The following is a 12,335-nucleotide window of genomic DNA, read 5'->3' as shown; positions in this document are numbered from 1 at the left end:
TGGAACAAAAATACGTGTGTTAAGAGTCACTAATGCCTGAAATTGGTCGAAATAGAACCTTCTGAATAGGAGAATAAGTCTGTAATAATGGCAATTTTGGTCACATTTAGGCTTAACAAAGTAGTTATTCAACATCAGGCACATTCCAAATGACATTTTGAATCAATTTTTCTATAGTCCAAAAAATCAATTTTCTGATGAAAAACGATGACCCGTGACCTGTCGAAAATTCTTCAGATGGTCAGAAATGGAAATTTTTCAATGTTTAATTTTTTGACTGCTAATGACTATTCAATGTAAATTATCACTTTTGAAACAAAAATAAGTGTGTTTAGAGTCACTTTAATGCCTGAAATTGGTCAAAAGAGAAGCTTCTGAATAGGAGAAAAAGTCTGTAATAATGGCAATTTTGGTCACATTGAGGCTTTAAAAAGTAGTTATTCAACATGAGGCACACTCCAAATGACATTTTAAATAAATTTTTCTACAGTCCAAAAAATCAATTTTCTGATGAAAAACGATGACCCGTGACCTGTCGAAATTTCTCCAGATGGTCAGAAATGGAAATTTTTTAATGTTTAATTTTTGAATTGCTAATGACTATTCCACGTAAATTATCACTTTTGGAACAAAAATAAGTGTGTTTAGAGTCACTTTAATGCCTGAAATTGGTCGAAATAGAAGCTTCTGAATAGGAGAAAAAGTCTGTAATAATGGCAATTTTGGTCACATTGAGGCTTTAAAAAGTAGTTATTCAACATGAGGCACATTCCAAATGACATTTTGAATCAATTTTTCTACAGTCCAAAAAATCAATTTTCTGATGAAAAACGATGACCCGTGACCTGTCGAAATTTCTCCAGATGGTCAGAAATGGAAATTTTTTAATGTTTAATTTTTTGAGTGTAAATGACTATTCCATGTAAATTATCACTTTTGGAACAAAAATAAGTGTGTTTAGAGTCACTTTAATGCCTGAAATTGGTCAAAAGAGAAGCTTCTGAATAGGAGAAAAAGTCTGTAATAATGGCAATTTTGGTCACATTGAGGCTTTAAAAAGTAGTTATTAAACATGAGGCACATTCCAAATGACATTTTAAATACATTTTTCTACAGTCCAAAAAATCAATTTTCTGATGAAAAACGATGACCCGTGACCTGTCGAAATTTCTCCAGATGGTCAGAAATGGAAATTTTTTAATGTTTAATTTTTTGAGTGTAAATGACTATTCCATGTAAATTATCACTTTTGGAACAAAAATAAGTGTGTTTAGAGTCACTTTAATGCCTGAAATTGGTCGAAATAGAAGCTTCTGAATAGGAGAAAAAGTCTGTAATAATGGCAATTTTGGTCACATTGAGGCTTTAAAAAGTAGTTATTCAACATGAGGCACATTCCAAATGAAATTTTGAATCAACTTTTCTACAGTCCAAAAAATCAATTTTCTGATGAAAAACGATGACCCGTGACTGTCGAAATTTCTCCAGATGGTCAGGATTGGAAATTTTTTAATGTTTAATTTTTTGAGTGTAAATGACTATTCCATGTAAATTATCACTTTTGGAACAAACATAAGTGTGTTTAGAGTCACTTTAATGCCTGAAATTGGTCAAAAGAGAAGCTTCTGAATAGGAGAAAAAGTCTGTAATAATGGCAATTTTGGTCACATTGAGGCTTTAAAAAGTAGTTATTAAACATGAGGCACATTCCAAATTACATTTTAAATACATTTTTCTACAGTCCAAAAATTCAATTTTCTGATGAAGAACGATGACCCGTGACCTGTCGAAATTTCTCCAGATGGTCAGAAATGGAAATTTTTTAATGTTTAATTTTTTGACTGCAAATGACTATTCAATGTAAATTATCACTTTTGGAACAAAAATAAGTGTGTTAAGAGTCACTAATGCCTGAAATTGGTCGAAATAGAACCTTCTGAATAGGAGAATAAGCCTGTAATAATGGCAATTTTGGTCACATTTAGGCTTAACAAAGTAGTTATTCAACATCAGGCACATTCCAAATGACATTTTGAATCAATTTTTCTATAGTCCAAAAAATCAATTTTCTGATGAAAAACGATGACCCGTGACCTGTCGAAAATTCTCCAGATGGTCAGAAATGGAAATTTTTCAATGTTTAATTTTTTGACTGCTAATGACTATTCAATGTAAATTATCACTTTTGGAACAAAAATAAGTGTGTTTAGAGTCACTTTAATGCCTGAAATTGGTCAAAAGAGAAGCTTCTGAATAGGAGAAAAAGTCTGTAATAATGGCAATTTTGGTCACATTGAGGCTTTAAAAAGTAGTTATTCAACATGAGGCACACTCCAAATGACATTTTAAATACATTTTTCTACAGTCCAAAAAATCAATTTTCTGATGAAAAACGATGACCCGTGACCTGTCGAAATTTCTCCAGATGGTCAGAAATGGAAATTTTTTAATGTTTAATTTTTGAATTGCTAATGACTATTCCATGTAAATTATCACTTTTGGAACAAAAATAAGTGTGTTTAGAGTCACTTTAATGCCTGAAATTGGTCAAAAGAGAAGCTCATGAATAGGAGAAAAAGTCTGTAATAATGGCAATTTTAGTCAGATTGAGGCTTTAAAACGTAGTTATTCAACATGAGGCACATTCCAAATGACATTTTGAATCAATTTTTCTACAGTCCAAAAAATCAATTTTCTGATGAAAAACGATGACCCGTGACCTGTCGAAATTTCTCCAGATTGTCAGAAATGGAAATTTTTTAATGTTTAATTTTTTGACTGCAAATTACTATTCCGTGTAAATTATCACTTTTGGAACAAAAATACGTGTGTTTAGAGTCACTTTAATGCCTGAAATTGGTCAAAATAGAAGCTTCTGAATAGGAGAAAAAGTCTGCAATAATGGCAATTTTGGTCACATTGAGGCTTTAAAAAGTAGTTATTCAACATGAGGCACATTCCAAATGACATTTTGAATCAATTTTTCTACAGTCCAAAAAATCAATTTTCTGATGAAAAACGATGACCCGTGACCTGTCGAAATTTCTCCAGATGGTCAGAAACGGAAATGTTTTAATGTTTAATTTTTTGAGTGTAAATGACTATTCCATGTAAATTATCACTTTTGGAACAAAAATAAGTGTGTTTAGAGTCACTTTAATGCCTGAAATTGGTCGAAATAGAAGCTTCTGAATAGGAGAAAAAGTCTGTAATAATGGCAATTTTGGTCACATTGAGGCTTTAAAAAGTAGTTATTCAACATGAGGCACATTCCAAATGACATTTTGAATCAACTTTTCTACAGTCCAAAAAATCAATTTTCTGATGAAAAACGATGACCCGTGACCTGTCGAAATTTCTCCAGATGGTCAGGATTGGAAATTTTTTAATGTTTAATTTTTTGAGTGTAAATGACTATTCCATGTAAATTATCACTTTTGGAACAAAAATAAGTGTGTTTAGAGTCACTTTAATGCCTGAAATTGGTCGAAATAGAAGCTTCTGAATAGGAGAAAAAGTCTGTAATAATGGCAATTTTGGTCACATTGAGGCTTTAAAAAGTAGTTATTCAACATGAGGCACATTCCAAATGACATTTTGAATCAATTTTTCTACAGTCCAAAAAATCAATTTTCTGATGAAAAACGATGACCCGTGACCTGTCGAAATTTCTCCAGATGGTCAGAAATGGAAATTTTTTAATGTTTAATTTTTTGAGTGTAAATGACTATTCCATGTAAATTATCACTTTTGGAACAAAAATAAGTGTGTTTAGAGTCACTTTAATGCCTGAAATTGGTCAAAAGAGAAGCTTCTGAATAGGAGAAAAAGTCTGTAATAATGGCAATTTTGGTCACATTGAGGCTTTAAAAAGTAGTTATTAAACATGAGGCACATTCCAAATGACATTTTAAATACATTTTTCTACAGTCCAAAAAATCAATTTTCTGATGAAAAACGATGACCCGTGACCTGTCGAAATTTCTCCAGATGGTCAGGATTGGAAATTTTTTAATGTTTAATTTTTTGAGTGTAAATGACTATTCCATGTAAATTATCACTTTTGGAACAAAAATAAGTGTGTTTAGAGTCACTCTAATGCCTGAAATTGGTCGAAATAGAAGCTTCTGAATAGGAGAAAAAGTCTGTAATAATGGCAATTTTGGTCACATTGAGGCTTTAAAAAGTAGTTATTCAACATGAGGCACATTCCAAATGACATTTTGAATCAACTTTTCTACAGTCCAAAAAATCAATTTTCTGATGAAAAACGATGACCCGTGACCTGTAGAATTTTCTCCAGATGGTCAGGATTGGAAATTTTTTATTGTTTAATTTTTTTAGTGTAAATGACTATTCCATGTAAATTATCACTTTTGGAACAAAAATAAGTGTGTTTAGAGTCACTTTAATGCCTGAAATTGGTTGAAATAGAAGCTTCTGAATAGGAGAAAAAGTCTGTAATAATGGCAATTTTGGTCACATTGAGGCTTTAAAAAGTAGTTATTCAACATCAGGCACATTCCAAATGACATTTTGAATCAATTTTTCTATAGTCCAAAAAATCAATTTTCTGATGAAAAACGATGACCTGTGACCTGTCGAAAATTCTCCAGATGGTCAGAAATGGAAATTTTTCAATGTTTAATTTTTTGACTGCTAATGACTATTCCATGTACATTATCACTTTTGGAACAAAAATAAGTGTGTTTAGAGTCACTTTAATGCCTGAAATTGGTCAAAAGAGAAGCTTCTGAATAGGAGAAAAAGTCTGTAATAATGGCAATTTTGGTCACATTGAGGCTTTAAAAAGTAGTTATTCAACATGAGGCACACTCCAAATGACATTTTAAATACATTTTTCTACAGTCCAAAAAATCAATTTTCTGATGAAAAACGATGACCCGTGACCTGTCGAAATTTCTCCAGATGGTCAGAAATGGAAATTTTTTAATGTTTAATTTTTGAATTGCTAATGACTATTCCATGAAAATTATCACTTTTGGAACAAAAATAAGTTTGTTTAGAGTCACTTTAATGCCTGAAATTGGTCAAAAGAGAAGCTTCTGAATAGGAGAAAAAGTCTGTAATAATGGCAATTTTGGTCACATTGAGGCTTTAAAAAGTAGTTATTCAACATGAGGCACATTCCAAATGACATTTTGAATCAATTTTTCTACAATCCAAAAAATCAATTTTCTGATGAAAAACGATGACCCGTGACCTGTCGAAATTTCTCCAGATTGTCAGAAATGGAAATTTTTTAATGTTTAATTTTTTGACTGCAAATTACTATTCCGTGTAAATTATCACTTTTGGAACAAAAATACGTGTGTTTAGAGTCACTTTAATGCCTGAAATTGGTCAAAATAGAAGCTTCTGAATAGGAGAAAAAGTCTGCAATAATGGCAATTTTGGTCACATTGAGGCTTTAAAAAGTAGTTATTCAACATGAGGCACATTCCAAATGACATTTTGAATCAATTTTTCTACAGTCCAAAAAATCAATTTTCTGATGAAAAACGATGACCCGTGACCTGTCGAAATTTCTCCAGATGGTAAGAAACGGAACTGTTTTAATGTTTAATTTTTTGAGTGTAAATGACTATTCCATGTAAATTATCACTTTTGGAACAAAAATAAGTGTGTTTAGAGTCACTTTAATGCCTGAAATTGGTCGAAATAGAAGCTTCTGAATAGGAGAAAAAGTCTGTAATAATGGCAATTTTGGTCACATTGAGGCTTTAAAAAGTAGTTATTCAACATGAGGCACATTCCAAATGACATTTTGAATCAACTTTTCTACAGTCCAAAAAATCAATTTTCTGATGAAAAACGATGACCCGTGACCTGTCGAAATTTCTCCAGATGGTCAGGATTGGAAATTTTTTAATGTTTAATTTTTTGAGTGTAAATGACTATTCCATGTAAATTATCACTTTTGGAACAAAAATAAGTGTGTTTAGAGTCACTTTAATGCCTGAAATTGGTCGAAATAGAAGCTTCTGAATAGGAGAAAAAGTGTGTAATAATGGCAATTTTGGTCACATTGAGGCTTTAAAAAGTAGTTATTCAACATGAGGCACATTCCAAATGACATTTTGAATCAATTTTTCTACAGTCCAAAAAATCAATTTTCTGATGAAAAACGATGACCCGTGACCTGTCGAAATTTCTCCAGATGGTCAGAAATGGAAATTTTTTTAATGTTTCATTTTTTGAGTGTAAATGACTATTCCATGTAAATTATCACTTTTGGAACAAAAATAAGTGTGTTTAGAGTCACTTTAATGCCTGAAATTGGTCAAAAGAGAAGCTTCTGAATAGGAGAAAAAGTCTGTAATAATGGCAATTTTGGTCACATTGAGGCTTTAAAAAGTAGTTATTAAACATGAGGCACATTCCAAATGACATTTTAAATACATTTTTCTACAGTCCAAAAAATCAATTTTCTGATGAAAAACGATGACCCGTGACCTGTCGAAATTTCTCCAGATGGTCAGGATTGGAAATTTTTTAATGTTTAATTTTTTGAGTGTAAATGACTATTCCATGTAAATTATCACTTTTGGAACAAAAATAAGTGTGTTTAGAGTCACTCTAATGCCTGAAATTGGTCGAAATAGAAGCTTCTGAATAGGAGAAAATGTCTGTAATAATGGCAATTTTGGTCACATTGAGGCTTTAAAAAGTAGTTATTCAACATGAGGCACATTCCAAATGACATTTTGAATCAACTTTTCTACAGTCCAAAAAATCAATTTTCTGATGAAAAACGATGACCCGTGACCTGTAGAATTTTCTCCAGATGGTCAGGATTAGAAATTTTTTATTGTTTATTTTTTTTAGTGTAAATGACTATTCCATGTAAATTATCACTTTTGGAACAAAAATAAGTGTGTTTAGAGTCACTTTAATGCCTGAAATTGGTTGAAATAGAAGCTTCTGAATAGGAGAAAAAGTCTGTAATAATGGCAATTTTGGTCACATTGAGGCTTTAAAAAGTAGTTATTCAACATCAGGCACATTCCAAATGACATTTTGAATCAATTTTTCTATAGTCCAAAAAATCAATTTTCTGATGAAAAACGATGACCCGTGACCTGTCGAAATTTCTCCAGATGGTCAGGATTGGAAATTTTTTAATGTTTAATTTTTTGAGTGTAAATGACTATTCCATGTAAATTATCACTTTTGGAACAAAACTAAGTGTGTTTAGAGTCACTCTAATGCCTGAAATTGGTCGAAATAGAAGCTTCTGAATAGGAGAAAATGTCTGTAATAATGGCAATTTTGGTCACATTGAGGCTTTAAAAAGTAGTTATTCAACATGAGGCACATTCCAAATGACATTTTGAATCAACTTTTCTACAGTCCAAAAAATCAATTTTCTGATGAAAAACGATGACCCGTGACCTGTAGAATTTTCTCCAGATGGTCAGGATTAGAAATTTTTTATTGTTTAATTTTTTTAGTGTAAATGACTATTCCATGTAAATTATCACTTTTGGAACAAAAATAAGTGTGTTTAGAGTCACTTTAATGCCTGAAATTGGTTGAAATAGAAGCTTCTGAATAGGAGAAAAAGTCTGTAATAATGGCAATTTTGGTCACATTGAGGCTTTAAAAAGTAGTTATTCAACATCAGGCACATTCCAAATGACATTTTGAATCAATTTTTCTATAGTCCAAAAAATCAATTTTCTGATGAAAAACGATGACCCGTGACCTGTCGAAATTTCTCCAGATGGTCAGAAACGGAAATGTTTTAATGTTTAATTTTTTGAGTGTAAATGACTATCCCATGTAAATTATCACTTTTGGAACAAAAATAAGTGTGTTTAGAGTCACTTTAATGCCTGAAATTGGTCGAAATAGAAGCTTCTGAATAGGAGAAAAAGTCTGTAATAATGGCAATTTTGGTCACATTGAGGCTTTAAAAAGTAGTTATTCAACATGAGGCACATTCCAAATGACATTTTGAATCAACTTTTCTACAGTCCAAAAAATCAATTTTCTGATGAAAAACGATGACCCGTGACCTGTCGAAATTTCTCCAGATGGTCAGGATTGGAAATTTTTTAATGTTTAATTTTTTGAGTGTAAATGACTATTCCATGTAAATTATCACTTTTTGAACAAAAATAAGTGTGTTTAGAGTCACTTTAATGCCTGAAATTGGTCGAAATAGAAGCTTCTGAATAGGAGAAAAAGTGTGTAATAATGGCAATTTTGGTCACATTGAGGCTTTAAAAAGTAGTTATTCAACATGAGGCACATTCCAAATGACATTTTGAATCAATTTTTCTACAGTCCAAAAAATCAATTTTCTGATGAAAAACGATGACCCGTGACCTGTCGAAATTTCTCCAGATGGTCAGAAATGGAAATTTTTTAATGTTTAATTTTTTGAGTGTAAATGACTATTCCATGTAAATTATCACTTTTGGAACAAAAATAAGTGTGTTTAGAGTCACTTTAATGCCTGAAATTGGTCAAAAGAGAAGCTTCTGAATAGGAGAAAAAGTCTGTAATAATGGCAATTTTGGTCACATTGAGGCTTTAAAAAGTAGTTATTAAACATGAGGCACATTCCAAATGACATTTTAAATACATTTTTCTACAGTCCAAAAAATCAATTTTCTTATGAAAAACGATGACCCGTGACCTGTCGAAATTTCTCCAGATGGTCAGGATTGGAAATTTTTTAATGTTTAATTTTTTGAGTGTAAATGACTATTCCATGTAAATTATCACTTTTGGAACAAAAATAAGTGTGTTTAGAGTCACTTTAATGCCTGAAATTGGTTGAAATAGAAGCTTCTGAATAGGAGAAAAAGTCTGTAATAATGGCAATTTTGGTCACATTGAGGCTTTAAAAAGTAGTTATTCAACATCAGGCACATTCCAAATGACATTTTGAATCAATTTTTCTATAGTCCAAAAAATCAATTTTCTGATGAAAAACGATGACCCGTGACCTGTCGAAAATTCTCCAGATGGTCAGAAATGGAAATTTTTCAATGTTTAATTTTTTGACTGCTAATGACTATTCCATGTACATTATCACTTTTGGAACAAAAATAAGTGTGTTTAGAGTCACTTTAATGCCTGAAATTGGTCAAAAGAGAAGCTTCTGAATAGGAGAAAAAGTCTGTAATAATGGCAATTTTGGTCACATTGAGGCTTTAAAAAGTAGTTATTCAACATGAGGCACATTCCAAATGACATTTTGAATCAATTTTTCTACAGTCCAAAAAATCAATTTTCTGATGAAAAACGATGACCCGTGACCTGTCGAAATTTCTCCAGATTGTCAGAAATGGAAATTTTTTAATGTTTAATTTTTTGACTGCAAATTACTATTCCGTGTAAATTATCACTTTTGGAACAAAAATACGTGTGTTTAGAGTCACTTTAATGCCTGAAATTGGTCAAAATAGAAGCTTCTGAATAGGAGAAAAAGTCTGCAATAATGGCAATTTTGGTCACATTGAGGCTTTAAAAAGTAGTTATTCAACATGAGGCACATTCCAAATGACATTTTGAATCAATTTTTCTACAGTCCAAAAAATCAATTTTCTGATGAAAAACGATGACCCGTGACCTGTCGAAATTTCTCCAGATGGTCAGAAACGGAAATGTTTTAATGTTTAATTTTTTGAGTGTAAATGACTATCCCATGTAAATTATCACTTTTGGAACAAAAATAAGTGTGTTTAGAGTCACTTTAATGCCTGAAATTGGTCGAAATAGAAGCTTCTGAATAGGAGAAAAAGTCTGTAATAATGGCGATTTTGGTCACATTGAGGCTTTAAAAAGTAGTTATTCAACATGAGGCACATTCCAAATGACATTTTGAATCAACTTTTCTACAGTCCAAAAAATCAATTTTCTGATGAAAAACGATGACCCGTGACCTGTCGAAATTTCTCCAGATGGTCAGAAACGGAAATGTTTTAATGTTTAATTTTTTGAGTGTAAATGACTATCCCATGTAAATTATCACTTTTGGAACAAAAATAAGTGTGTTTAGAGTCACTTTAATGCCTGAAATTGGTCGAAATAGAAGCTTCTGAATAGGAGAAAAAGTCTGTAATAATGGCAATTTTGGTCACATTGAGGCTTTAAAAAGTAGTTATTCAACATGAGGCACATTCCAAATGACATTTTGAATCAACTTTTCTACAGTCCAAAAAATCAATTTTCTGATGAAAAACGATGACCCGTGACCTGTCGAAATTTCTCCAGATGGTCAGGATTGGAAATTTTTTAATGTTTAATTTTTTGAGTGTAAATGACTATTCCATGTAAATTATCACTTTTGGAACAAAAATAAGTGTGTTTAGAGTCACTTTAATGCCTGAAATTGGTCGAAATAGAAGCTTCTGAATAGGAGAAAAAGTGTGTAATAATGGCAATTTTGGTCACATTGAGGCTTTAAAAAGTAGTTATTCAACATGAGGCACATTCCAAATGACATTTTGAATCAATTTTTCTACAGTCCAAAAAATCAATTTTCTGATGAAAAACGATGACCCGTGACCTGTCGAAATTTTCCAGATGGTCAGAAATGGAAATTTTTTAATGTTTAATTTTTTGAGTGTAAATGACTATTCCATGTAAATTATCACTTTTGGAACAAAAATAAGTGTGTTTAGAGTCACTTTAATGCCTGAAATTGGTCAAAAGAGAAGCTTCTGAATAGGAGAAAAAGTCTGTAATAATGGCAATTTTGGTCACATTGAGGCTTTAAAAAGTAGTTATTAAACATGAGGCACATTCCAAATGACATTTTAAATACATTTTTCTACAGTCCAAAAAATCAATTTTCTTATGAAAAACGATGACCCGTGACCTGTCGAAATTTCTCCAGATGGTCAGGATTGGAAATTTTTTAATGTTTAATTTTTTGAGTGTAAATGACTATTCCATGTAAATTATCACTTTTGGAACAAAAATAAGTGTGTTTAGAGTCACTCTAATGCCTGAAATTGGTCGAAATAGAAGCTTCTGAATAGGAGAAAAAGTCTGTAATAATGGCAATTTTGGTCACATTGAGGCTTTAAAAAGTAGTTATTCAACATGAGGCACATTCCAAATGACATTTTGAATCAACTTTTCTACAGTCCAAAAAATCAATTTTCTGATGAAAAACGATGACCCGTGACCTGTAGAATTTTCTCCAGATGGTCAGGATTGGAAATTTTTTATTGTTTAATTTTTTTAGTGTAAATGACTATTCCATGTAAATTATCACTTTTGGAACAAAAATAAGTGTGTTTAGAGTCACTTTAATGCCTGAAATTGGTTGAAATAGAAGCTTCTGAATAGGAGAAAAAGTCTGTAATAATGGCAATTTTGGTCACATTGAGGCTTTAAAAAGTAGTTATTCAACATCAGGCACATTCCAAATGACATTTTGAATCAATTTTTCTATAGTCCAAAAAATCAATTTTCTGATGAAAAACGATGACCCGTGACCTGTCGAAAATTCTCCAGATGGTCAGAAATGGAAATTTTTCAATGTTTAATTTTTTGACTGCTAATGACTATTCCATGTACATTATCACTTTTGGAACAAAAATAAGTGTGTTTAGAGTCACTTTAATGCCTGAAATTGGTCAAAAGAGAAGCTTCTGAATAGGAGAAAAAGTCTGTAATAATGGCAATTTTGGTCACATTGAGGCTTTAAAAAGTAGTTATTCAACATGAGGCACATTCCAAATGACATTTTGAATCAATTTTTCTACAGTCCAAAAAATCAATTTTCTGATGAAAAACGATGACCCGTGACCTGTCGAAATTTCTCCAGATTGTCAGAAATGGAAATTTTTTAATGTTTAATTTTTTGACTGCAAATTACTATTCCGTGTAAATTATCACTTTTGGAACAAAAATACGTGTGTTTAGAGTCACTTTAATGCCTGAAATTGGTCAAAATAGAAGCTTCTGAATAGGAGAAAAAGTCTGCAATAATGGCAATTTTGGTCACATTGAGGCTTTAAAAAGTAGTTATTCAACATGAGGCACATTCCAAATGACATTTTGAATCAATTTTTCTACAGTCCAAAAAATCAATTTTCTGATGAAAAACGATGACCCGTGACCTGTCGAAATTTCTCCAGATGGTCAGAAACGGAAATGTTTTAATGTTTAATTTTTTGAGTGTAAATGACTATCCCATGTAAATTATCACTTTTGGAACAAAAATAAGTGTGTTTAGAGTCACTTTAATGCCTGAAATTGGTCGAAATAGAAGCTTCTGAATAGGAGAAAAAGTCTGTAATAATGGCGATTTTGGTCACATTGAGGCTTTAAAAAGTAGTTATTCA

This window comes from Triturus cristatus, chromosome 9, assembly GCF_964204655.1.
Source record: "Triturus cristatus chromosome 9, aTriCri1.1, whole genome shotgun sequence".
In the NCBI taxonomy this organism is placed as follows: Eukaryota; Metazoa; Chordata; class Amphibia; order Caudata; family Salamandridae; genus Triturus; species Triturus cristatus.
The sequence above is the reverse complement of the archived record's forward strand: the minus strand, read 5'-3'. Positions refer to the sequence as shown.